Source organism: Rattus rattus, chromosome 5 (genome assembly GCF_011064425.1).
Source record: "Rattus rattus isolate New Zealand chromosome 5, Rrattus_CSIRO_v1, whole genome shotgun sequence".
NCBI lineage: Eukaryota > Metazoa > Chordata > Mammalia > Rodentia > Muridae > Rattus > Rattus rattus.
The window spans coordinates 106,979,775-107,003,265 of NC_046158.1; the positions used below are offsets into that span (position 1 = coordinate 106,979,775).

A 23,491-nucleotide genomic window follows, 5' to 3' on the forward strand; every position below is an offset into this window, starting at 1 on the left:
GAGGTAGTCCTGGTCAGAATTCCTTCCAACTAGAGGGAGAAAAGGCCAAAGAAGAAAGCAGGGGAAACAACAGGAAGTGAAGGCAGGCGCTAGTGCTAGTGAGAGGGGGAAGAAGAGGACTCTGCACAGAACCCAGAGCCTTCTTATGCACCTCACTGCTCAGTGCAGGCAATGCTGCTAACCCGACTTCCACCTAGAGTTAGAGCCCTGGGACAGAGGGATTAAAGTCAGCAACCAGAGCCACAGAGAAAATTGTCAGCAGGTGTCTGCAACCAGAATAGTCTCTTGGCATGGCCAGAGCACATACCTATGTGGCTTGGTTAGTAGAGTGATTACCTAGCGTGCATGGGCCCTGTGCTCACGTCTTCACACTGTATAAACTGGGCACTTACCTGTAATCCCTAAACTGGAGAGGTAAAGACAGAGGATTAAGGTCATTCTTGCCTGCATAGCAAGTTTACGGCCAACCTGAACAGCATGAGCCCCTGAGACCTGGTCTCTAAAAGTGAACATCAAAATCACAGCAAAACCCAGAGTCTCAACTCTGGTACTGCAGATCCTAACAAGTGTGTGTGTGCGTGTGTGTGTGCGTGTGTGCGTGTGTGTGTGTGTGTGTGTGTGTGTGTGTGTGTGTTCATTCCTTCTTCCTCATTTGTTGAAAGCTTTGACCACTAAAAGACTACATAAACACAATTACACATTCAAATACACACACACACACATACACACACACACAATCTTTTTTTATGCATTGTGTATTTTTATGCCCTTTTAATTTTTTTAAAAAAGAACTTGGACAAGACTAAAACACTTATTTTCCCACTAATTAGCCTCTCCCTCTTCCTCAACAAAAACAACAAAGACCCCCACATAAGTTGAGTGGGCATGGTTACATTCTATAATTGTTATGGAGCAGTGGGAAAGGGAGTGAGCTGGGCACCTCATTTTAGCCTTTAGGTTCCCGTGTTCTGATAGGCTAAAGTGCAGTAGTTCTAGTACTCTGCCATTGTTTGATTAGCTCTCATAGCTAGAAGGAGGTTATCGTCCTTTGGGGATCTCCAGAGCAGTTGGGGGAGGGGGTGGCTGGGCTATAGCCACCAAACAATTGTGATTAACAGGACCGTGGCCAGTGCTGGCTAGTAGGATCTAAGATGGGGATGCTGGCTGGCATATTTCTTGGCCTTGTATGGGGAGCGTCAAGTATGCATGTGGTGGTCAGATTCACTTCCTTCACAACTTGGCCTCAGGTGTCACAGCATGTTACTTGTGTCATACTTGTAGGTATGCCCGGATTCAAGGACAAGCAGATCATTAGGAAAGTGAGAAAGGCATTTGGGATGGGAAATCTTGCTGGACCCATCCTGGGTAATAAATATAGTGTCCAAAATTTGTCATGTTAATAAGGACAAATTATGGAATTTGTGTTCTTTCTAAGAAAGTGTCACCAACTATTGTGGCACCAGTGTCATGACATCCCCATGGCTTTCAGACTGCGTGTTTCTCATCTCTGTTTAATCTTCACTTTCACCCTGACATACAGGGGTACTGTTTTTGACCCCTGTCCACTGAGTGCATAACGAGAGCCAGGGTTGGCTGAGCCCTCTCACGAAGAGTGATGGGCACACTTCTGTGTGAGACAAACCAGGCATTTTATACAAGAGCAAAGCTGGGGCTTGTCAGGCGCACCTAACTTGCTGTTATCGATGCCCTGTCAACAGTGCTGTGTACTGGACAAGACTAAACAGAGATGTATCCCAGGCAAGGGGAACTGGGATCCGTTTAGTTTGCATGGTCCAGAAAAGGGCTTCATTTAATGTGCGGGATAGGAGAGTTGTGTGCTTTGAGAGGGAGATGCTTGGTTGGGGACATTCTAGAGTCTGTCGGCAGCTGCTGTTGGGTTCCTCCCCAGAATAGATTCTCCTGGTCTCTGGTCCAGTTTCTGGATGTCACTTTCTCTTGGGACAGCGCTAATGTCCAGAAGTGAGGTTGGGCCAGGCCATACAGAAACTCTAAGTTGCTTTTCATCTGAGAGAAGGTGGGTGCTCTAAGGTCCTGTCACAGGGAATTAAAATGCAGATCCCTAGGCCTCTTTCTCCCCTTCCCGCAGGTCAGGCTGTGCATGTGTACCTGTGTGGACTTTCTTGGGGACTCTGCATAGAAGCACACAGTAGCCTGCCACAGTGATCATCACTGTGGGCGTTGACACCCACTGTTGGATTTTAAATCCTGGGTCTTGTACTTTTAATGATGATCACACTTTAGCTACCTACTGCCTCCATTTACCTACCTAATAGGTAGAGGCAATGATGGCTGTGATCAGATTTGCTTCACCAGAACCCCAGCTCACAACAAGTATCTCACAGTCCAGTAGGAAGGTCTTCATTGGGGATGGGGTTGGAGGGTGTTAGTTCATCCCCGGGGTGATGAAAGCTGAAGCCTTTCTCCACTCAACATCTAGGATCTAGGTCCCTTCTCTGAGATCCCAGAATTCAATGGGGACAACTTAAATCAACACACACACACACACACACACACACACACACACACACACACACACACACACACACACAATCTTTCCAAATTCAAGTGAGGGCAAAAAGGGATCTCTGTGGTTACCATAAACACTTTTTAAAAACTAGAAGGGCTAGGGAGATGGCTCATTTAGTAAAGTGCTTTCCTTGTAAGTGTTAGGATCTGAGTTTGATACTCAGATGCCATGTAAAAATGTCAGGTGTAGTGGCACCCACTTGTCACCCCCATCCGGAGAAAGTAGAGACAGATGGAGTCTTTGGGCACACTGGCTAAACCCCACTACTTGACAAACCCCGGGTCCCAGTGAAAGACTTTGCTGAAAAAGAGAAAACGAGAGGTGACCGCTGAGAGAGACCTCCTAGCATGAAAATGCACACGTGTGAAAACGTATGTACAAGGATACATGCACACATGCAGATACATACAGATTGTTTTAAAGCCTAAGACAGGGTCCAAATCATTCTAGACATTACACGCACAAGAGCAGTCACCGGGAAGGCCGGAGAGGCAAAGCTGAGGCCAGGTAGGCTGCCCACCACAGTCCCTTAGTGTGGCCTTAACCTGCAGCCACTTCAGAGGCTGAATCAGCAAGTAGGAAGGCTCATCCAGCAGTGGGTTGGCCACATGTGCAGTGCCAAGGGACAAATGCCTTCCAGGAAGAGATCACAGAACGTGACAAGACTATTGAGTTAATTTTAGTCAACTCTGAAACCTCAGTTCAGCTCCAGCAACAGGGTTGGAATTTAACGTCTGTGTGGCTAGTGAGACTATCACACATTTCCCAATGTGTCATGCACTGTTTCTTTGCTTTGGAATCTGAGTAACCAAAGGAAGAGCCATTTTCTCTGAGGTAAGTGAAGGAGCCCTGGGGGCAGCAACAGGCTGGCCTTGCCAGAGATAGAACCAGGAGATCTAAAACCTCAGCTCCTTTGTCAGAGATTCAAGATGAGTCGTCATGTGTGCAACTTAGGTTCTTCCTTTCCGTTCGTGACTCTACTGTGAACACCCGTCCGTGTTCATAACTTGTACGTGTTGTGGCGATCTGTTCACGACTGTACAGGGCTCCCTGGTGTGGAAAACTGCTGCCCATTCAGCCCGGCCTCTCCCTAGGATTAGCACCAATGGCAGCTAGTCACAAAGCAGGTTGACTTAAATCAGGAACTTAAATCTCCTTTTTATTTATTTATTTATTTATTTATTTATTATTATTATTATTATTATCATTGTTTCACAGAACAAAATCATCAGAATGCTACTGATAATTTCTGGTTAATAAGCTTGTTCTTCAAAGGTTCTAATTTTCCAAATTTCTCAGGGAAACACGGAGCGTGCAGGGGACTTGCTTGGGTCTCAGGCAGTGGGTGGCTTTGAATGTCTGCCACTAGAGTGCTATGAGCTTGACGTGATGGAGATCAAGCTCTCACCACAGAGGCCCAGCTCATCCTAATTCTTTCTGGGTTACCCAGAGTCTTGGGCCCATGTCCTTTCTCCACAAGGAAACAGTCTCTCAGTCGGTAAAAATCCCCTTTCCCCAGCCCTAGGGAAGAACCTGGTGTTTTACCCTCTACCTAGCAGGGGGCATTATTTTCATCCACTCTTGCCCCCAAATGAAGGCATAGAGTCAGCACAATAATTCAGAATGGGAAGCAGGGTTTGGGCTTGTTTTGAAAATACCTTTTAAAAAGAAGAGTTTTAGAACAATAAAAGTATTGATAAAAATCACACAGCTGAAGTGAAACCCACTCGTCCACCTTCCTCGTGCTTCCTGTTTTGGTTAGCACATTATCGTCAGCCTCGGTGGTATTTCCACCCTCTGCTTCCACCGGCGCATCTGGACGAAATGTGTGCTCAACGGGAAGGGTCTGGAGCCCTTCCCTGTTCTGCTCAGGTCCCAACATTCCAGTCAGTTGCTACCAAGAAGGGGCCAGGGAAGCTTTGGCCACCCTTGGAGACAGCAGAGCCACAGCTCAAGTGGCCTGAACTGCTTTCTGCTCTGGACCCCTGGCTTTTAATCCTAGTTGCATCCTTGTCATGGAGGAGGGATGGTATTCTTCTTTTTTCCCAATCCTGGGACAGAAAAGAACAGTCTTTGCATCATCTGTCTGCAGCTGATTACAGCTCCTCAAGTCACCAAACATCACACTGTGAGTCCCAAGCAGGACATAATAAAAGGTGACTGTGGTGGTTTGACTAGGTTTGACCACCACCACCCCGGTTCCCCACCCTCCCCACCCCCGTTCCGCATAGACTCACATGTTTGCATGCTTGGCCCATAGGAAGCGGCACTATTAGGAGGTGTGGCCTTGTTGGAGTGGGTGCGACCTTGTTGGAGTGGGTGTGGCCTTGTTGGAGTGGGTGTGGCCTTGTTGGAGTGGGTGTGGCCTTGTTGGAGTGGGTGTGGCCTTGTTGGAGTGGGTGTGGCCTTGTTGGAGTGGGTGTGGCCTTGTTGGAGGAAGTGAGTCATTGTGGGGGTGGGCTTTGAGGTTTTCTCTTCCTAAACTCTGCCCAGTGTGGAATGAGAGCCTCCTCCTAGCTGCCTTTGGATCAAGATGGAGAACTCTTAGCTCCTTCTCCAGCACCATGTCTGCCTGCCTGTTGCCATGCTTCCCACCATGATGGCAATAGATTGAACCTCTGAACTGTAAGCCAACCCCAATTAAATGCTTTCCTTTATAAGAGGTGCTTTGGTCTTGGAAATGATGTCCCTTCACAGCAATAAAACTGTAAGACAGTGACCAAGATGCTAACAACGATGGCTCCTCTCTCTCAATCCCTGGCTGCCCTTTCTGGTAGATTTAAACTGCCTTAGCCAAGCTGAGATCAGTCTACCTTACTCCTACCTCTCCATGTCTACATGGATTTCTTTCTTTTCCATTATTTTGTTTTTTGAGGCAGAGACTCAGATGGCTCAGGCTGGCTCTGAGCTAGTTACATAGTTACATAGTTACATAGCAAGTTTGGTCCTCTTGCCTCTGCTTCTTCTGATTGGGATCGTAAGCCAGCTCCCACTGCCTGGGTTGCTGTGCCTTTATTTTGGTAGAGAAAGGACTATTGGTGTATAATATTTGCTCAAAGCTACTACGTACCTCTTTCAGAAGTGTAAAGAGAACAAAGGACAGATAAACACCTTTATTTCCAAGTAGACATAAATAAATAATGATTTTTAAGTTTCTGTTGGGTTTCTCAAAACAGTATTGGGAAAATAGCAAAACTTTGTGTACTTGATTTCCCAAAGATGGCCACCATCTGTCTATACACTCAACAGTCCCTGACCACTAACCTTGTCTTCTCATCACGATCTGGTCCCAATGACTACTCTGAGAAGTATATTCCCAGTGTCAAGGTCCAGACCTAAGTGGACTGATAGCTTCTGTCTCCTTCCCCGCTCTTGGGAACTCTCTCTCTGCTGCTGAGAAGTACAGACCTGTGGAGAGCCACATGGAAATCAGCCCAAGTGCTCTTGACAACACCAGATGGGACCCCAGCCAGCAGACAGCACAAGTCAGGCCACCTTGTCCACATAGAAGTTCCTGATGTTCTGTGAGAACTCATTCAAGTAGTCACAAGTTTCACAAAGTTTTCTCCAAATGCCCTCCAAATGCCTGGCTTGGGCAGAAGAGATCCCTTACCTGTGAGCCTCACACAAAGCTCACTTACAGGGAACGACAGTGGTGACCTGGTTGCTCTGGACTGCATATTTCACCCAGCACGATGTGCTGGAGACACAACCTAGAGCTCATGGGCAAAGTGCAAAGGAAACTGACTACCTATTGCCTAAGGTGCTGGCACAGTCTGAGTCCCCAACAAGACTATAAGGAAAGCACACCCCCTGGTTTTCCATGTCCTCTTCTGGTCTTACAACTTCTGTGGCCTTATAAGTTCCCATGTATGGTGTCTGCATTCTCCTCTGCCAGAACGTGAACCTTCCCTCTCGTGTGTTCCCCTCCCAATAAGAGCATCCTTTCTGGACTGGATAGACGGCTTAGCAGTTAAGAGAGAGCAGTGGCTGCTCTTCCAGAGGTCATGACGTCAATTCCCAGCAACCACATGGTGCCCTGTTCTGTCTGATGCCCTCTTCTGTCATACAAGCATGCAAAAAGAACATTCATATACATAAATAATAATATAAATCTTTTTTTAAAAAAAGCATCCTTTCTGCACATGCCCCACCAAAAACGAACATCTACTTTCGTCTTTAAAATGAGCCTGAATCAGCATCATTGTTGTGATGGCCATTCCCAGTTGTCAACTCCATCGTGTGTGGAATGAACTACAATACAGAAATGGAGACCACACCTGGGATCCAGATCTTGAGGCTGGAAGACACAGGCTTTTGATACAGATCTTGAGGTATAGTGGCGATGAAAAGCTTAGCCCCAGGCAAAGTGATAAACACCTTTAATCCCAGGAGACAGAGGCAAGCAGATCTCTGAGTTCAAGGCCAACCTGGGTCAGATTGTCTCAATTCCAAGTAAAGAAAAGCTTAGGTCCAGGCGTGATGGTATGCACATTCAATCTGGGCCGTACCTTCTGCGGGAGGCCTACATAAGGACAATGGAAGAAGGAGGGCTTTCCCCCCCCCTCCACCTGCTTGCACGTGCTTGCCAGCACATCTGTTGAAAACGTCATCTTCAGGATTTCAGCTTCTACAGAAGCCCAGCTGAGGCACTCGGCCTCATGGGACTGAGCAACTACTGGACTCTTGGACTTCCCATTCACAGCTGCCCATTGTTGGGCTAGTTGGACTGCAGACCATAAGTCATTCCAATAAATTCCCTTAATATATAGAGACATTCCATAAGTTCTGTGGCTTAGAGAACCCTGACTAATACAGGAAAAAGGAAAAAACAAAAACAAAAGAAACAAAAACCCCACCTGCCATCGAAGGGAGTGTTGTTAAAGGAAGGGAACAGGGAAGGGCAGAAAACCCAGATCAGGACTGTTTGTCTTAAAATGAGAAAGACCACTCTGGCCTTGGTCTGACTCTGTGTGAAAGCGGTTCGCAGACGGCCTTCTGTGGCTCTTCCCTTCACATGTCCTGATCTGTCACAAGCAGCTGGTCTGACTGAAGGTCCTACTATGGTGGCAGTAGCTGAGTTCAAGCCCTAGTTGCCTGTCTGTGAAATAGGTACATGCAGTGACCATGTCTGACTTCTCTCCAGTTGCCTGTCTGTGAAATGGGTACATGCATTTACCATGTATAACTTCTCTCCAGTTGCCTGTCTGTGAAATGGGTACATGCATTTACCATGTATAACTTCTCTCCAGGCAGAGCTTAGATTTGGTTTTCATTTCAATTTGTATGTGTATGTGTGCGTTGCCTGCATGTATGTCTGCTGTGTCCATGTCTGTGGCCCTCAGAGAAGGCACTAGATCCTGTAGATCCCGTGGATCTGTAACTGGAGTTACAGATGGTTTGTGAGCTGCTGTGTGGGTGCTGGGAATCAAATTCAGGTCCTCTGGAAGAGTAGTCTGTGCTCTTTACCACTGAGCCATCTCTACCCACTTTGGACTGTTTTTTAAACCCTGTCCTTTCCCTACTGTTAAAGGTAGAGCTCACAGCCAAGGGTTAGCTATTCCCTGCCCTGTGGCTGATAACTGTCTTTGGTGTGGGGGTGGGAGATAACTTGGGAGAGGGTCTCATTCTGAAATCAGGAATGTCATGTTGAGGCTCAAAATGTGGCCAGGAAAGTAAAGTAGAAGTGGAGAGAGGGGCAGAGGGGATGAGGAAGAGATGTGGTTCCAGGTCACAGAGCAGAAAACAGCTCAGACAAGCGAGGGGATGCCTGGGCCAGAGCTGCCCAGGAAGTGAGACTCGTTCCCATCACTGACCCCTCGCCGGCTTTGCTGGGGAAGACTGGAAAGGAATATTGGTCTGGGCAAGTGCATCACCATAGAAGCCCCGCACTGTGGTGGGTTGCTCTGTGTTTCAGAAAGGTACGATCAGTGCTGTGCAGACCACAGAGAGCAGGTGAGAGGATCCTCCAGGACCTCTACAGACAGCCCTCTCTCTAGTAAGCTGGGGCCAGGATAGGCTACCTAGGAGAACAGAGAGAGGCCAAGTTGCTGCTACTGACAGCAAGGACAGCCAAGCTTCTATTCCAAACTGACTTTAGGGCCGTGAGTAATTAATTCTTTCTCTCATAGCAGCCTCAGCCTTCCTAACACTGTGACCATTTAATACAGTTCCTCCTATTATGGTGACCCGCTAACCATAAAACTATTTTCATTGCTACTTCATAACCGTAATTTAACTATTGTTATGAATTGTAATGTAAATGTCTGTGGCGAATATGCTCAGGGGGTCTCGACCCATAGGTTAAGAGACAGTCATCTAGATCAGTGTACCCTCATCCAGGCAGAGGGGACAAAGCAGGGCTCCTTGGCTTTGCTCTGTAATTTTCAAAAATGAAACACAGGTTACCTCCACTGAACGGCACATATATTATTTGTCTAATTTCCTGGGCAACCATTTAGAATCCTTCATCCCTGAGCAACATACTCCCTCCTCACTCCTTCCAGCTGCCCCTCGCCCCCCACCTCTGGCGTCTGTCATAGGTTAGTTTGTCCTGTTCTTGAACTTTATAATAACGAAACTGGGGAGCATAGAGCAGCCTTTTTGTGTCTGATTTCTTTTGCTCAGTGGAACATTCTAGAGAGACATTCAAGTCTCTCTATTTTCTAGTTCCATGTTTCACATTGCATACAGGGCTATCCCTCAATTTGGGCTGTCTCTCACATTTCTTAAATCCTGGATTCTCTGTCACCAATAAAACAGGAGTGTTTTTGTGGATGTTCACAGCCTCCTGCCCTCAATAATACCTCAGAGTGGAGTTGCTGGGTGAATTGAAGATTACGACAGTTACAGAATTGTCAACCAAATACAATTGGGAGTCACCAAAAAAGCGAGTCTCTGGGTCATTTAAACCTGGTATAGCATTACTAGAAAGGATTTCCTCAGTCCTGTTAATTGAAGCAAGGTAGCCCACCATGAACAAAGGCAATACTATTTTCTGGGTTTGGGTCCTAGATTGTTCGTAGAGTGAGCTGAGCCTGTATCCACTCCTTTTGCTCCTAACTGTGGATGCCATGTGAGCCGCCTTGACCCCTGCAGGATGGGTCCTGGACCTGTGAGCTAAAGCCTCCCCTCTTGTCCTCTTTCAGGGTGTTTTATCACAGCAATAGAAACCAAGATTGATATTTGTTTTTATTAGAAAATACCAGGCACTTCCCCCAAGGGCTGTGCTATCTACTGAGTTCCTCTGAGCAGGAAGAGAGCTACTGGCTTCATGAACTTTCTAACACTTGGTGGACCTCCTTGCCCATCTGGGCAGGTGTAGATAGGACTGTGTGATGGCTTTTCCTTATGTGACTTCAACTCCAGGGCACAGGCCCCGGCAGGCACCACCATTCATGTGTGCCCATACTCACACAGCTAAACACACAGCTAAACACAATTAAAAATAAATAAATCTTTAAAGCAAACATCAATTTGATATCAAAAAGATACTAATTCTTCCCATTATGATGGAAGAAAGCAAGATATAATTTAAATGATATCTAATACAAAATTTTCAGATCTTTGATCAGGCAAAATATCAAAAGTTAACTTGAATAATTTCAAGTAGGTAACACTACTTTTTTATTTATATGGTTATGTTTCTAGAAAAACTAATAGAAATTCTGATAGTGTCAAAAGTGGCTTTGAGGGTGGGCAGTTCTCTCTCTCTCTCTCTCTCTCTCTCTCTCTCTCTCTCTCTCTTTAAAGATTTATTTATTTTATGTATGTGAGTACACTGTTGCTATCTTCAGACACCAGAAGAGGGTATCAGATCTCATTACAGATGGTTGTGAGCCACCATGTGGTTGCTAGGAATTGAACTCAGGACCTCTGGAAGAGCAGTCAATGCTCTTAACCGCTGAGCCATCTCTCCAGCCTCAGTTTTCTCTTTTTAATGGTTGTTTTGTTTGAGATAAGGTCTCATTATCTCAGGCTAGTTGTGAAAATCCTTTCTTTCTTTTTTCTTTCTTCTAATGTACATTGGTGTTTTGCCTACAGGTATATCTGTGTGAGGGTGTCAGGTCTTGGAGTTACAGACAGGTATGAGCTGCCATGTGGGTGCTGGGAATTGAAACCAGGTCCTCTAGAAGAGCATTTAGCACCCTAAACTACATCTCCCTAGAGCCTGGTTGTGACTTTTTAATCCTACCTCCAGCTCTAAGGCCACTCCAGCACACCCAGCGGGCTGTGGGACTCTTAACAAGACTTTTGTGTAAATTACACAGACACAAACTAGATAGGAAGCATGGTCAGGCACCGTCCCGAAACACCAGCAGTGGGCTCTAATGCCAGGCATGCAGTATAACATTGGTTCTTCCTGGATCCAACCATCCAGCTCTCCGTGAAGATTTTAAAATTGTCAGACTCCATAGTCACATGAACCAAATACACTTCTTCACATGTATACATGTTTGGTTTCTCTGGAGATTCCCACTGCCTTCTTACTAAAGCCTGGAATCATAGAACCTACCAAAAATGAATGAATGAATGAATGAGCATCGATGGACTATCTTTACATTTCCAAAATCTCTGAAGCCCCAGTCTCCAAATTCCTTTACAAGCGGGATGTCTTAGGGACACCCTTCCAACCATCATCTTGCTCCTGTATCTTCTTAGTTACCTTTTCATGAATGTGGCGGAGTCGGGGGAAACAAGATAGAAGGATTTATTTGGGCTCACAACTTCAGACAGTTCTGTCTGTGGCGGGTTGGCCCTGTTGCTTCGGGCCTGAAGCTAGACAGAAACAAGGTATCATAGTGTGGGAGCTTGTGGTAGAGAAGGTTGTTCATGCCATGGTGGCCAAGAAGCAGAAAGAGAAACAGGAAGGGGCCAGCAAGCAGGTATGTGTTTCTAAGGCACACGCCTCTAAGGTCTACTTCATGATTCCATCACCTCCACAAATAACCCTGCCATTGGGGGACGGATACATGACCTTGTGGGGACATTTGATATGCAAAGCATAACGCCCACTCAAAGTTAGGATGGCTTTGATTCTGTACCCATGTGGCTTCCCAAGAGCTGTGACATTTGAACGTTTATTTTAAGTTGGAAAATAACTTTATTTGTTCTACGGCTAGAGTCCCCTTAGAACTTCTGAAACTGCCTCTTGGTGCCAGCAGCTGTGGCGACCTTGAATAGAACAGCCTGCACTCTCCAACAGTGACAATGTCGCTGATCCGGACATCTCTGAAACAGAGGGACAGGTGCACAGACATGTTCTTGCGACACCTCTCAAAGCAGTTGTACTTTTTGATGTAATGGAGATAGTCCCAGCGGATGAAAATGGTCCTCTGCATCTTCATCTTCATCACACCAAACAGGATCTGACCTCGGATGGAGAAATTACCAGGAAGGGGCATTCTTGTCTATGTAGGTGCCCTCAATGGCCTCCTTGGGTGTCTTGAAGCCTAGACCAATGATTTTGTAGAACCAAGGGAGTTTTTCCTTGCTGGTTTCTCCCAGCAAAACATGCTTCTTGTTTTGAAAGATCGTAGGCAGCTCTTGGTAAGCACTCTCTGAGTGTCCGCCTTCTTCCCAGCAGCCTGAGAAAAGGCAAGGTAGACACACTCCCAGCTCCCTTATTCACTACTCAACATTTGAACTTTTATTTATCCATTTCATCTTGAAAGTTGCAATTACATTTTAAACTTTTTATTTATTTTAAGAATTTCACTTATGAATATGCTGTACTTACATGAGGAATATCCTAGGAGTGATGTGAAGACGGTTTTACAGTCATGTATATGTAAAAACTCTTGTTATCTATTATTACATGTGTGGGAGTTGATGGAGATTCTGGAAACTGCCCTACTGATATCTTGCACCTTTCTCCCTCAGTAATGTGGTTGGTTCATTCTAGAAGAGGCTTTTCAAAGGCACAAGATGATTTGACTGGAAATGGATTGCTATTTCACATGGCTGTGTGCAGGTGAAGTCACCTTAGTGGACTTCGTGAGAATATCTGTTTCAGGGTCCCTTCTCAGGAGCAGAGGTGAGATGTCTATTCTCAGAGGCAGAAAAAGGAAGGGCAGCCATGCAAGGTGTTGATGACATCATAGTCTTTCAGTGTCAACAAATCCAAATGGATAGAGCTGTTGGGAATGCACAAAAAATAGGGCTTGGTGATGCAGGTCTGTCATCCGAGGACTCGGGAGGTGAAATTCAGAGAGCAGGAACTCAAGCCTGGGCTACTTGAGACCCTGGAGAGAAGGGGGTTGGAGGGAGAGGAAAAACAAAATTTAAAGGTGTTAAATGTTTGCCACAGGATTTGTTTTTCTTAACAGCCCAGGAGTTGGTGCAGTGCCTCAGGGGCCTGCAGCTTGGGTCAGCACGGGGTACTTTCCCTGTATGTGAACCACCACAAACACTTCACTCAACCCAGGCAGAGTCAGATTCTCCAAACCAAAGAGAAAAGCCCCAGCTTGGGTTAACTGGCAACTGAAGGCGACAGACAGCCCAGACTGGAGGAGGGTGGGGTGAAGATGAACTTCATCGGGTGGTTTCTACCTGACTATCCCGGACCCTCCCACACGGGGTTTGCTCGATGTTGCAGAGGTACCCAGCTCGCAGTAAGCATCTGGTTGTGTGCACTTGTTCAAAGACCAGTGTAAGGACTTAAGGGTGAGAAAGTCTTAGGACCCCCTAATCCTCCCCACTGCCTCACTTGTATGTTGTTATTTCAACAACTTCATTCCAGTGTCTGGACATAAAAAGAGACCATGAGAATATGAGAGTCCGTGAAAATCGGAGGAGGACATGTCGGGGCAGTGGGAGTGGAGAGCTGTGGGAGGAGCGAGATATACTGCCTATATGTGAGAAATTGAATAAATAAAATACTTTTTAAAAAACTGCACATATTTATATTAAAGAGCAAGTTTTCATGTGTACGTATGCTTGTAAAACCACCCCCAAATCACTCCCAGAACGTTCCTTGTGACATCCTTACCCCCAGTCTGTTTATACCTATTCTATATCACTGTGGATTTTGATCTCTGTAGCTTTATATAATGCAAATATATAACATCGGCCTTTCCCCCTTCTTTCATTCACTAGAATTCCTTTGATAGTTCGTCCAAATTTTATTTATCAGTCATTTATCTTTCCCTCCTTCTCTCTGGCTGAGAAGTAGGGCTGTGCCCCATCGTATCACATGCTGAACACACAGGTGATTTTCAGTTTGAGGCTCTGACAAACAAGGCTCCCATGATTTGAGTCCCAGATATTTTGTGAACACTTAGTTAGTTCCTTTTCTCTTGGAAACTAAAGTCTGGGGCAAGTGATGCAGTCAGACATACTTAACTTTTAACATACTCTGAACTGTCTTTGGAAATGTTTGTAGAAGTTTACAGTCACAGCAGCAGAGGGTGAGAATTCTAGTTCCTTTACATCTCCTGCACTTGGTAGTGTCTGTCTTCCTCACGGAAGCCATTCCAAAGTGTATGTGATGGTTTTGCACAGTGACCGCAATCTGCATTCCCTTCGTGACTACTGATGCTTCTGCTTGCACGGCTGTGGAAATAGCTCTCCAGATGGCCACCACGTTCTTGGATGGGCTATTTTCTTCTCGTTGAGCTTTTACGATTTTAAAACATTTTCTGGATATGAGTCTATTATAAGATATGTGTGTATTAGGGATGGAGAGGTCAGAGGTTAAGAGTATGCTCTTCCAGAGGACCTGGGTTTGATTCCCAGCACCTACATGGCAGCTCACAACTGTCTGTAACTCCAGTTCCAGAGGATCTAATGCTCTGCTCTGGCCTCCACAGGCACCAGGCAAAGAGGTGGTACACACACGCACACACACACACACACACACACACACACACACACTCATACATACACATATATGTGTATATACATATATATATGCAAAACACCCATATGCATAAAATAAAAGTAAAACAATTTAAAGATTGAAAAATATTAGTGTGACATTTTTTTCTCCCAGTCTATATAGCTTGTCTTTTGTATCCATCCAAAACTTTTCAAAGAACATAAGTTTTAAATTTGAAAAGGTCTAATTACATCAGTGTATTTCTAGATTGTGTGTTTGGGGGTCATATCTTAAAACTCTTTGCCTAACGCAAAGTCAAAATGTGTGTGTGTGTGTGTGTGTGTGTGTGTGTGTGTGTTTGCGCGCGTGTGTGTGCGCGCGCACGCACATTGGATGAGTTTGAGCTTGTAGGCATGCGTACCCATGCACACACATGCAAAGGTCAGAGGAAGACACTGGGTGTCTTTCTCCATCACATTCTGCCTTCTTGCCTTGAGACAGTTGTCTATCACCAAATGGGAGGTTAACTGTTTCAGCCAGGCTGTCCAGGGAACTAACCCCTAGCATCTATTGGTCACTGCCCCCCAGTGCTGGAGCTGCAGACACACACACAGCCAGGCCTGGCTTTGGGGACTTAAAGTCAGCAGACACTTACCACTGAACTATCTCCACAGACGTTCCTACATTTCCATCTCTCTTATCTTTAAAGATTTATAGTGTCAGACTTAACACCGAAAAAGTGAACGATGCACGTTCTTAGTATTTTCCTGTGAGTTTTTTTTTTAAAGATTTATTTATTATATTTATTATATAGAAGTACACTGTAGCTGTCTTCAGACACCAGAAGAGGGCATCAGATCTCATTACAGATGGTTGTGAGCCACCATGTGGTTGCTGGGATTTGAACTCAGGACCTCTGGAAGAGCAGTCAGTGCTCTTAACCACTGAGCCATCTCTCAAGCCCTCCTGTGAGTTTTGAAAGCCTCCTCTCCCCCATTCCAGGAGGGAATGTTTGAATGTGGAGGAAACAGCTACCCAGCACACGTCTGTCAGATTTATTCCTAAGTACTGCACAGTCTGCTGCCACTATGCATAGGTCAGGTTGTAATATATGATATTATGTAGAGATAATGTCTTGGGGCATTGCTAAATCCACTTCCAAGGTCTGGCATTTTACTTTCACATTCCTAAGGGTTTTTATAGAGAAGGACTGTCCACAGTACAAAACTTCTGTTTCTTTTTTGTGGCTTACTCTGCTGGTTAGCATTCTCAGCAGCAGGCTGAGCAGAGGTGGTTGCCCTGGTTTCTGTCTCAACATGAGGAAATTCTGTCTTTTACCATGACAGTACAAACTGTGGTTATTTTCACAGTTGCTCTTAAACAGGACAAGCACATGGTCTTCTAGAACTGGTTCTCTAATCATTTTAACCAAAAAGGGATGTTAGGTTTTGTCAAATGACTGTTTCTTGCATCTATTAAGATGGCCATGTGGTTCTTAATTTTGCTATTTATGTCGTGACTTACATTGACTGGGTTCTGAAAATTGAACCCACAGGGCAGAAGGAGAGAACTGACTCTTGAGAGTTGTCCTCTGACCTTCATACACATGGCATGGCATGAACCCACATGTATGTTTCTATATGCACACACACACACACACACACACAAAGTAAATAAAGATAAATTATAAATGGACCTGTATGTGTATAGTTCATAGTGCACAGCTGCAGGACCCGCCACACACATCTCCCCCCATATCATTAAAGACCTATTTACTGCAACCCCTTTATTTCAGATCTCATGTTCTTACCAAGAATAAGTTACAAGGTACAGTAAAGGGAAAAACAGAGGCAGAATCCACCTGAAAGTGCAAGAACAGTGTTGCCAGGCATGGACTTTGAAGACAAAACCTTTTTTTCTTCTTCTGTCAGTGTTTGGGGAAAGTGCCTACCTCCCCCTGGCTTCACCTGTATGAGTTAGGTACTGTTGATCAACACCTACTTTCAAGGGTTTGTCTTTCAATTTTCAGAGATGTGACTGTGATCTGTCTGGGTGTGGCTTCTCTCTCTGGGGGATTTGTGTTACCATTTCTGTTTAGGAATCATAGCTTTATGCCTGTTGCCAAAAGTCTGCAAAGACCAGTTGCCTTCCACTGCTCCTCTTTCTCTACTCTCTGCTGAGACTCTAATCTTAAGAACACCACGTCTTTTATTGCCACAGATCTCTCAGACAGTTCATTTCCTAGTCTCCAGAGTTCCTAATTATCTAACCTTGCCTCTGATTTCTTTTTTTGTCTGCAAACTTAGCCCATCTATTGAGTTTTCATGTTAAGTATTATATTTTTTAGTTTTCTAACTTTTTACCTTATGTTCTTATGCTCATGATATTTGTCTTAATATTTTTATTTCAAGAGTACATCCAAGGGCCTGGGAGGTGGCTCAGTTGGGTGAAGGTCCTTACTGTGGGTCTGCATAGCTGGGGTACCAGAATGTTGCCTATATGCTGCTCAGAGAGGCAAAACACAGGGGTGCTATGCTATGTTTCTTCCTCACCGCTGGGGCGGGGGGCAGGCTCATGGGCTCAGGGGAGGCAAAGATAGGGGTCCCAGCCCATGTTTCTCCTGGTGAGAAAGAGCAGGGGCTGGGGCAGGGTGTGATTCTCAAACTCCTGTGCACACAGAGACTGCTGGGAACTGTGAAGAGTTGAGAATGGGGGCTTTCATCCTCCTGTGTACCCAGACACTTCTGAAGACCTTGAGAAGTTGGGAATGGGTTGCCGGCCTCCAATGAACCCAGGTTGGGGGAATCCAGCTAGATCAGAGTGAATGCCAAGGGTGCAAAGGGGTTGCAAGGTGGCCCTCTACAGAAGACTTAGGCATGGCTCTATATGATGAAGCGCCCCCTCCACCCCTGCCACTGCCCCTACCATGATGGTCCTTGATGAAGGAGATTGTCCTTGTTTGTCCAAATGGCTTTATTCATTCATGAGGATGCATATGACTTACTCAGGATGAACCAGAGACTAAATACCTTTTGCAGGAAGGGATGCCCACGAAGGGATCTCATTGGCTAAACACCCAGGGCCCCCTAGATATCTCATTAGCATGAAGAACTCTAGGCTCTATGCTATATGACCAGCTATCATGATCCTCTTAGTGGGGTGTCATGATCACATGCTCCAGGATAGGAAATCTGGTCAGGAGCTAGTTCACACTCCTGCCCTTCCCAATTCTGAGTTTTATTGGGGTTCTGAACTTTGCTGCTACCTTACCAGGTCTTCTGTCTGGTGGCACGGCCCGCTGCCCCACAGCTCACTGCAAGCTCATGACTTGGAAGGAAAAAACCAACTCCAGGACATTGTTGGGTGACCTCCATGTGTGCAGAGTGACACTTGTATGCCCATACACATTCATACATGCCCGCAGAACAAAGAAAGGGGCATTTCCAATTGAAATTGAAAAATTCAATTTAATAGGGTATATTCGATTTTACAAGGGTCTTCAGCATATCTCACACTAATGACTACCATTGTTACCACCTGTTGCCTTTCTTGTTCACTTTTGCCCCATATCCTTACAGGACAAGTGCTTTTTGCATAGGTAACTTTTTAGGGTGTATTAATCATATACAACAATGGATTTCATTATGAGAGTACAGACATGTATATAATATGTTTTGATCATGTCTATCCCATGCTATTTCCTGTACCTCTAACCCCACTGATCCCCTCTTCCCAAACAACTTTCATGGCCTCCTCCTCCAGGTCCTCCTACTCCTATTTCTCTTTCTCCTTCTACCTTGTCCTCCTCATCTTCTGCATAACAGTGAGTTTAATTAGAGTTGCTTATAGGCGTAAAATTGTGGTAGCTGCTAAGCCCACAAGGTTGGATGCTTCAGAAGGTTCCTGGAGAGATGCTGGTCCCTAATCTGAAACCTTGGTTCTACTACAGGCAAAGAATCAGTGGGGGCAGCAGAACAAGGGCAAATGAACTTAGAGGCAAGACAGCAGAAGGCAGATGGTCTTCCCTCCATTTTTTATCTGGACGCTCCGTGAAGAAGCTCTCCCCACAATGCATGGGAGCAGGTCTTCTCACATCAGTCAAGGCAAGCTCCCATCTACTCTGTAGCTACTGAGCAGGGGCAGAATGTGGGGGCTCTGGGCAGAAAGTGGACAATTATAGGTACTCATGATAAGAATGTTATGCTTTCTTGATGGGTTTTTATATTTGGACATTTTCAGTGAAAAACATATGCAGTCTCTAAGGAGCAGAGGCTCAACATTTCCCTCATCTACAAAGTGAGCCCAAGACAAGGAGGAAATGAGGAAAAATCGCAATGAACGAGAATACAGCTAAGTTAGGGAGATGGTTTATCACTGGACAACTCTCCCAGTCTTACACTTCCCTGGTGCCTGGTCACCTGTAAAATTTGACATTTTGATTGCAAAAGTAATATAAACTATAATAAAATGATCACTCACTAGAGAAAAGAAAAATAAATGAAAAAATTATTCCCCTGGGAGGGATGGCTGAGCGGCTAAGAGCCCTTGCTACTCTTCCAGATGAGCTGAGTTCTTGACACATGTCAAGTAACTGACAGCACCTGTAATTCCAGCTCTGGGAATTTGACCCTTCTCCTGGCCTCCCGGGCACCTGTCCTAACATGCTCTTACCCACACGCAGACACGTAAGTAAACATGAAGATAAATCTTCAAAAGAAGGATTCCTCATATGAGTAGCCTCGTGAAGACAGCTCTTGGTGATTCGTTAGTTACTGGGGGCGGGGGGGATGTTAACAGAACCAGTATTATAGAATACCTATTATTCTGCAACTTCCTTTTTTTCTTGAACATTCTACAAGAAACATTCTAAAAATAGAATAGTCGCTTAGAAGAAGGTGTGGTTATATGATCATGCTAATTTTAATTTTGATGTGAAGTTACATAGGAACATTTACCCAGTACAGAATTTTGTATTCATATTATGCTTTTAACCTAAGAACAGAACAAATGCAGCAGCAGAAACTACCAACTACCCAAGTAGTGAGAGCCGAAGTTGTGGTTGGGATCAGCTGGCTGTCAGCACCTCTTGGGGCAGGTGGCAGCTGGGCCACTTGTGGGGGTGGGGGTGGGGGACTCTTTAGCAGAGTGACTCAGCAGAGCCAAGCTGACCAAGATCTCAATCTGTCAGGAAGATCCTTGTCCTTAGTCATCCAACTTCTCTTCTAAGATGGCGAAAACACTCACGTGTCAGCTCCTCTCTGCTCTGCCAGCTGGATTCCCCAGGAATAAGCAATTTTGTTTGGAGCTAACTTTTGGAGCCATCCAAGATGTTTGAACCAAGTTTGAACCCAGGATCTCCTCAGGCGTCCTACGGACAAGTATCCTCCAATGGTTCCGAAATCCCATAGCCAGAAATGTTAGCAAAAGATCTAACAAAGCTGACCTTCAACCATAGTGCCACGAAGCTTCCGTCGTCTCCTTGACCAGGAAAGAAAATCATCTCCACCACTGGAGGAAGAGTGGGCGGAGAACAGAAGTGAGGACTCGTGAGGGAGGGTCAAAGTGCCTTTCCCAGGAGAAGGGTCCAGACATTGCTGTTGGTACAGAATGATTCTATAGCAAAGATAAATAGATTATATTGATGGGGGAAGGGGTCTTCCCGGAAATCAGTTTGAAGAAAACAGTGCACCATTCAGATACGTCTGCTCTTTCTACCTGTATCGTAGATAGATCCTTCTGAGAATGAGACCCTGGAGAAAAAGTAGGGCAGTCGACTTAGGCCTAAGCTGTACACTGTCCTTTGCTGCTGATAATGCAAATGTAAAAGATGGTTTTTGTGATGAAACTGTACAGTGGTTATTTTGAATAATCTATGCGTGTGTTTTGTGATTGATTTCAATTCTTTTGCAGTCATTTTTGAATAGTCTGTGCACAAGTCCTGTGATATGTTTCCAGTCACCCGCTGCAATCATTTGACTAATGTATGCCTGAGATCTGCCGTGCATTTCCCGTCTCCCATTTCTCTGATGCTGGGGTTCGCCTTCCCAACTTGCCCCCATTGATCTGTACGGCGTGTGTAAAGCTTGAGTGCATGTGAATGACTTCATTGTAGCTTTATGTTTTAATTTGACCCACGGAAGCACGAGTGACTCCAGAATTCTGTGAGCTTCAGAAGCTTCGCGTCTGAAATGAAGTGCAAGAATGTGAGAGAATATAAATAGAACCGAGGGGTGATCTGGCTAGAAGGTAAATAATTAGATAACTGAATTTCCCTGTTTGTAGGTATTTGTAATAAAGGCAATCTTGTTACCTTAATTTCAGGTAATAAGAACACAGAACTGATTAAAATGGGGATGTGTGTGATCCGTTTTAGGTTCCTCTTTGCTCATTTGCAAATAAACCCTGCGTGTGCTCATCCACCCCAGTGCAAATGTAAGCAAAGCCCAGGCATGGGGAGGGCCCCCTGGCTTCTTTTCTGTACTTAACGTTACATGAGATTTGCTGCTACCTGGTTTACATCCAGAACTGTTTCTCACATGGTAGACTGACTCTTCTCCCTTGGCCCCATGAAGCACCACTGTGCTCAGGGCAAACCTGTTGTTTTCTGATTTTGTATTTATTGGCCCTAACAGATTACTAAAAGCCCAAGAAGGAGGGCGTATGTGTGGTGAGAGGTGATGGGCTGCCTACTGCAAAACCGAACTCTGGCTTAGGCCTCTTTCCCACACACAAGGCTCCTCTCTCTGATAGTGTAACCATCAAGTCCAACAGTAGCAAATGTATCCAAAGATGGGATTATGAATGTTTCTAAGTTAGTTACAGTGACTTGCCAACCCAGAGCGATGACTGGATAATACCAGATCCAACAGGAATCCCTATCACTGCCCTATCCCTAATGCTTGGTATGGGGCCTTGAATTCATCCACCCACCCAATTGTTCAGTTCTTACTACACAGAACTAAGTGCTGATGTTCCAGACTCTTTGCACACCCAGAACACCCGTCCCAGTGATTTTTTCAACTCTGGCCTCTGCTCTGAGGACCCTGAGGACATCCCCAGAACTATGCCCTAACTTTCCACCCAATGGAGAACTACAAACCTGTCCTCAGCACCAAGGTCCTCAAAGCTATAACCTCCTGGACTTTCTCCTCCTGGGTTTCTTTTTTTTTCCAAGGGTCTTGATGCCTCTTCAGACATGATGTCATGACTGTCTTGGTGGTGGGTAACATGTAGGGGGAGTGGGTAAGGGTGGTCCTCGTGGTTCCTTGACAATTTTCATTCAGATATTGCTCCTTTCAGAGCCAGAAGCCTTCCCAGAAAGGCCTAGGTAAGGGTCCTCAGGTTTCCCAGTGTAGATTAGCTGCTCTTTCCATGGTCCTTCTGCATGAGAGAACCCTGGGCAGCTGGGGTCTCTTGCTCTGTGCCAAGCCCCCACCCTGGCTCTGTCCAAACCAAAGCAAACCCCATCCATCTCCTTCTAGTCTCGTTGAGGTGTATTATCAGCCATCCGTTTTAGCTTTTCCTAGAACCCCTCACATCTCAAGAACTAGTTTTTGTAAGATTAGATTATGCTACATTTAAAAAACAAACAGACAGACAGACAACAACAAAATGATTCTCTCTTCACTCCTCAACCCAGCGACAACCAAAGTGTTATCTGCTTGAATGGGAAGAAAACTCTCCCTTCTCATGACTAGGACTTGTGTAGGACTTACCACACCCCATCTCCATGGCTCCCTTCTCTGTGAAAGTTGCTTCACTCACATCCCATCCTTACACACGGACAATATTGTGCACTCTTGGTACAGATCACGAAATGAACAATAACCATAATGTTTATAACGAACCACACCTGAACGCCATACCAGCCAATTGAAAGGCCATTGAGCACTCCAATGAGCCCTTCCTCTACATCCTGGATTAGCTTCTTCGTTGAGAGGTGAACTGCCCTCCGTGGGAGCGTATACAAGGGTGTATTGTCAGGAGCAATGGACAATGATGGCACTTTTACCATATCCATAGGCTCAATTTGGAACCGGCATGAAAACACTCATTAAAGGCCCAAACACGACTAATATCTTCAGTGCCCCCCATCCCACCCCCCCCACACAAGCACACACTTTTTTTTCTTGAGACAGAGTCTCTTCGTGTAAGTTTAGCTAGCCTAAAACTCAATATGTAGATCTGGCTGACCTTAAACTCATAGGAATCTACCTGCCTCTGCTTCCCTCATGCTGGTATTAAAGGTGTGTGCCACCATGCTCAGCTAACTGATAATTTAGTTAGCTGACTGGTGCACATGACCAATTTCCCACAGACCAGTTATGTCACCATGGTGCTGCGCCAGCTAAGTATTCTGGCATTTTCCCCTTAGTTTCTGTACATGTATGTGAGAACATGGATGTGGGGGGGGTGTGTGTGTGTGCATTGCTCATATGTTTCTGTGCTTGCACAGTGTAAGTGCAGAGGCCAGAGGTTACCTCCAATGTTGTTCTTCAGACACCGTTCACTTTCATCTTGAGATGCTAGCCTGAAATTCTCCAAGTAGGCGAGACTGGCGGGCCAGGGAGCCACCTCTCTGTCTATGCCTCCCTAGTGCTGGGCACATAACAGCATCTTTGTGTGTGTGTGTGTGTGTGTGTGTGTGTGTGTGTGTGTGTGTGTGTGTGTAAGAGACAGAGAGAGACAGAGAAATAAAGAGAAGGATTCATGTTTGCATGTGAGAACACATGTATCTGTGTGCATGTGAAAACCCAAAGTTGACATCAGATTTCCCAGCCTATTTATTGAGTCGGAATCTCAACCTGGAGCTCCCAGTTCTAGCTAGGATAGCCAGACATCTTGCCTCAGACATTATCTCTGCCTCCTGAGGTCTAGGAGTATAGGTGGCTTTTGCTTGGGTTCTGAGCACAGAAGCTCCTGCCCTCACTCATACAGGGCCAGCACTTTACGGCATACTTCTCCAAGCCTATGCCCATCTCTCACGTGAATCCTGTGTGTCAAACTCAGGTCCTTTACTTACCAGGCAAGTTCTCTGTGGACTGAGCCGTCTTCTTGGCCCATGAGTTATTGTTCGTTTATTATATATTATTTGCAAGTTCATGCCCACTAAGCAGTAAGCTCGG

The 23,491-nt window shown here is 45.4% G+C and overlaps 1 protein-coding gene and 1 pseudogene across 1 annotated transcript in view; one reads left to right on the forward strand and one right to left on the reverse strand.

The window, feature by feature from the left end:
- The window catches only part of Bcl2l11 (BCL2 like 11), a 161,692-nt gene that overhangs the window by 61,203 nt on the left and 76,998 nt on the right, over positions 1 to 23,491 (forward strand). The gene's annotated exons all lie outside the window — the stretch shown is intronic.
- Positions 11,678 to 22,097, reverse strand: LOC116899967 (annotated as a pseudogene).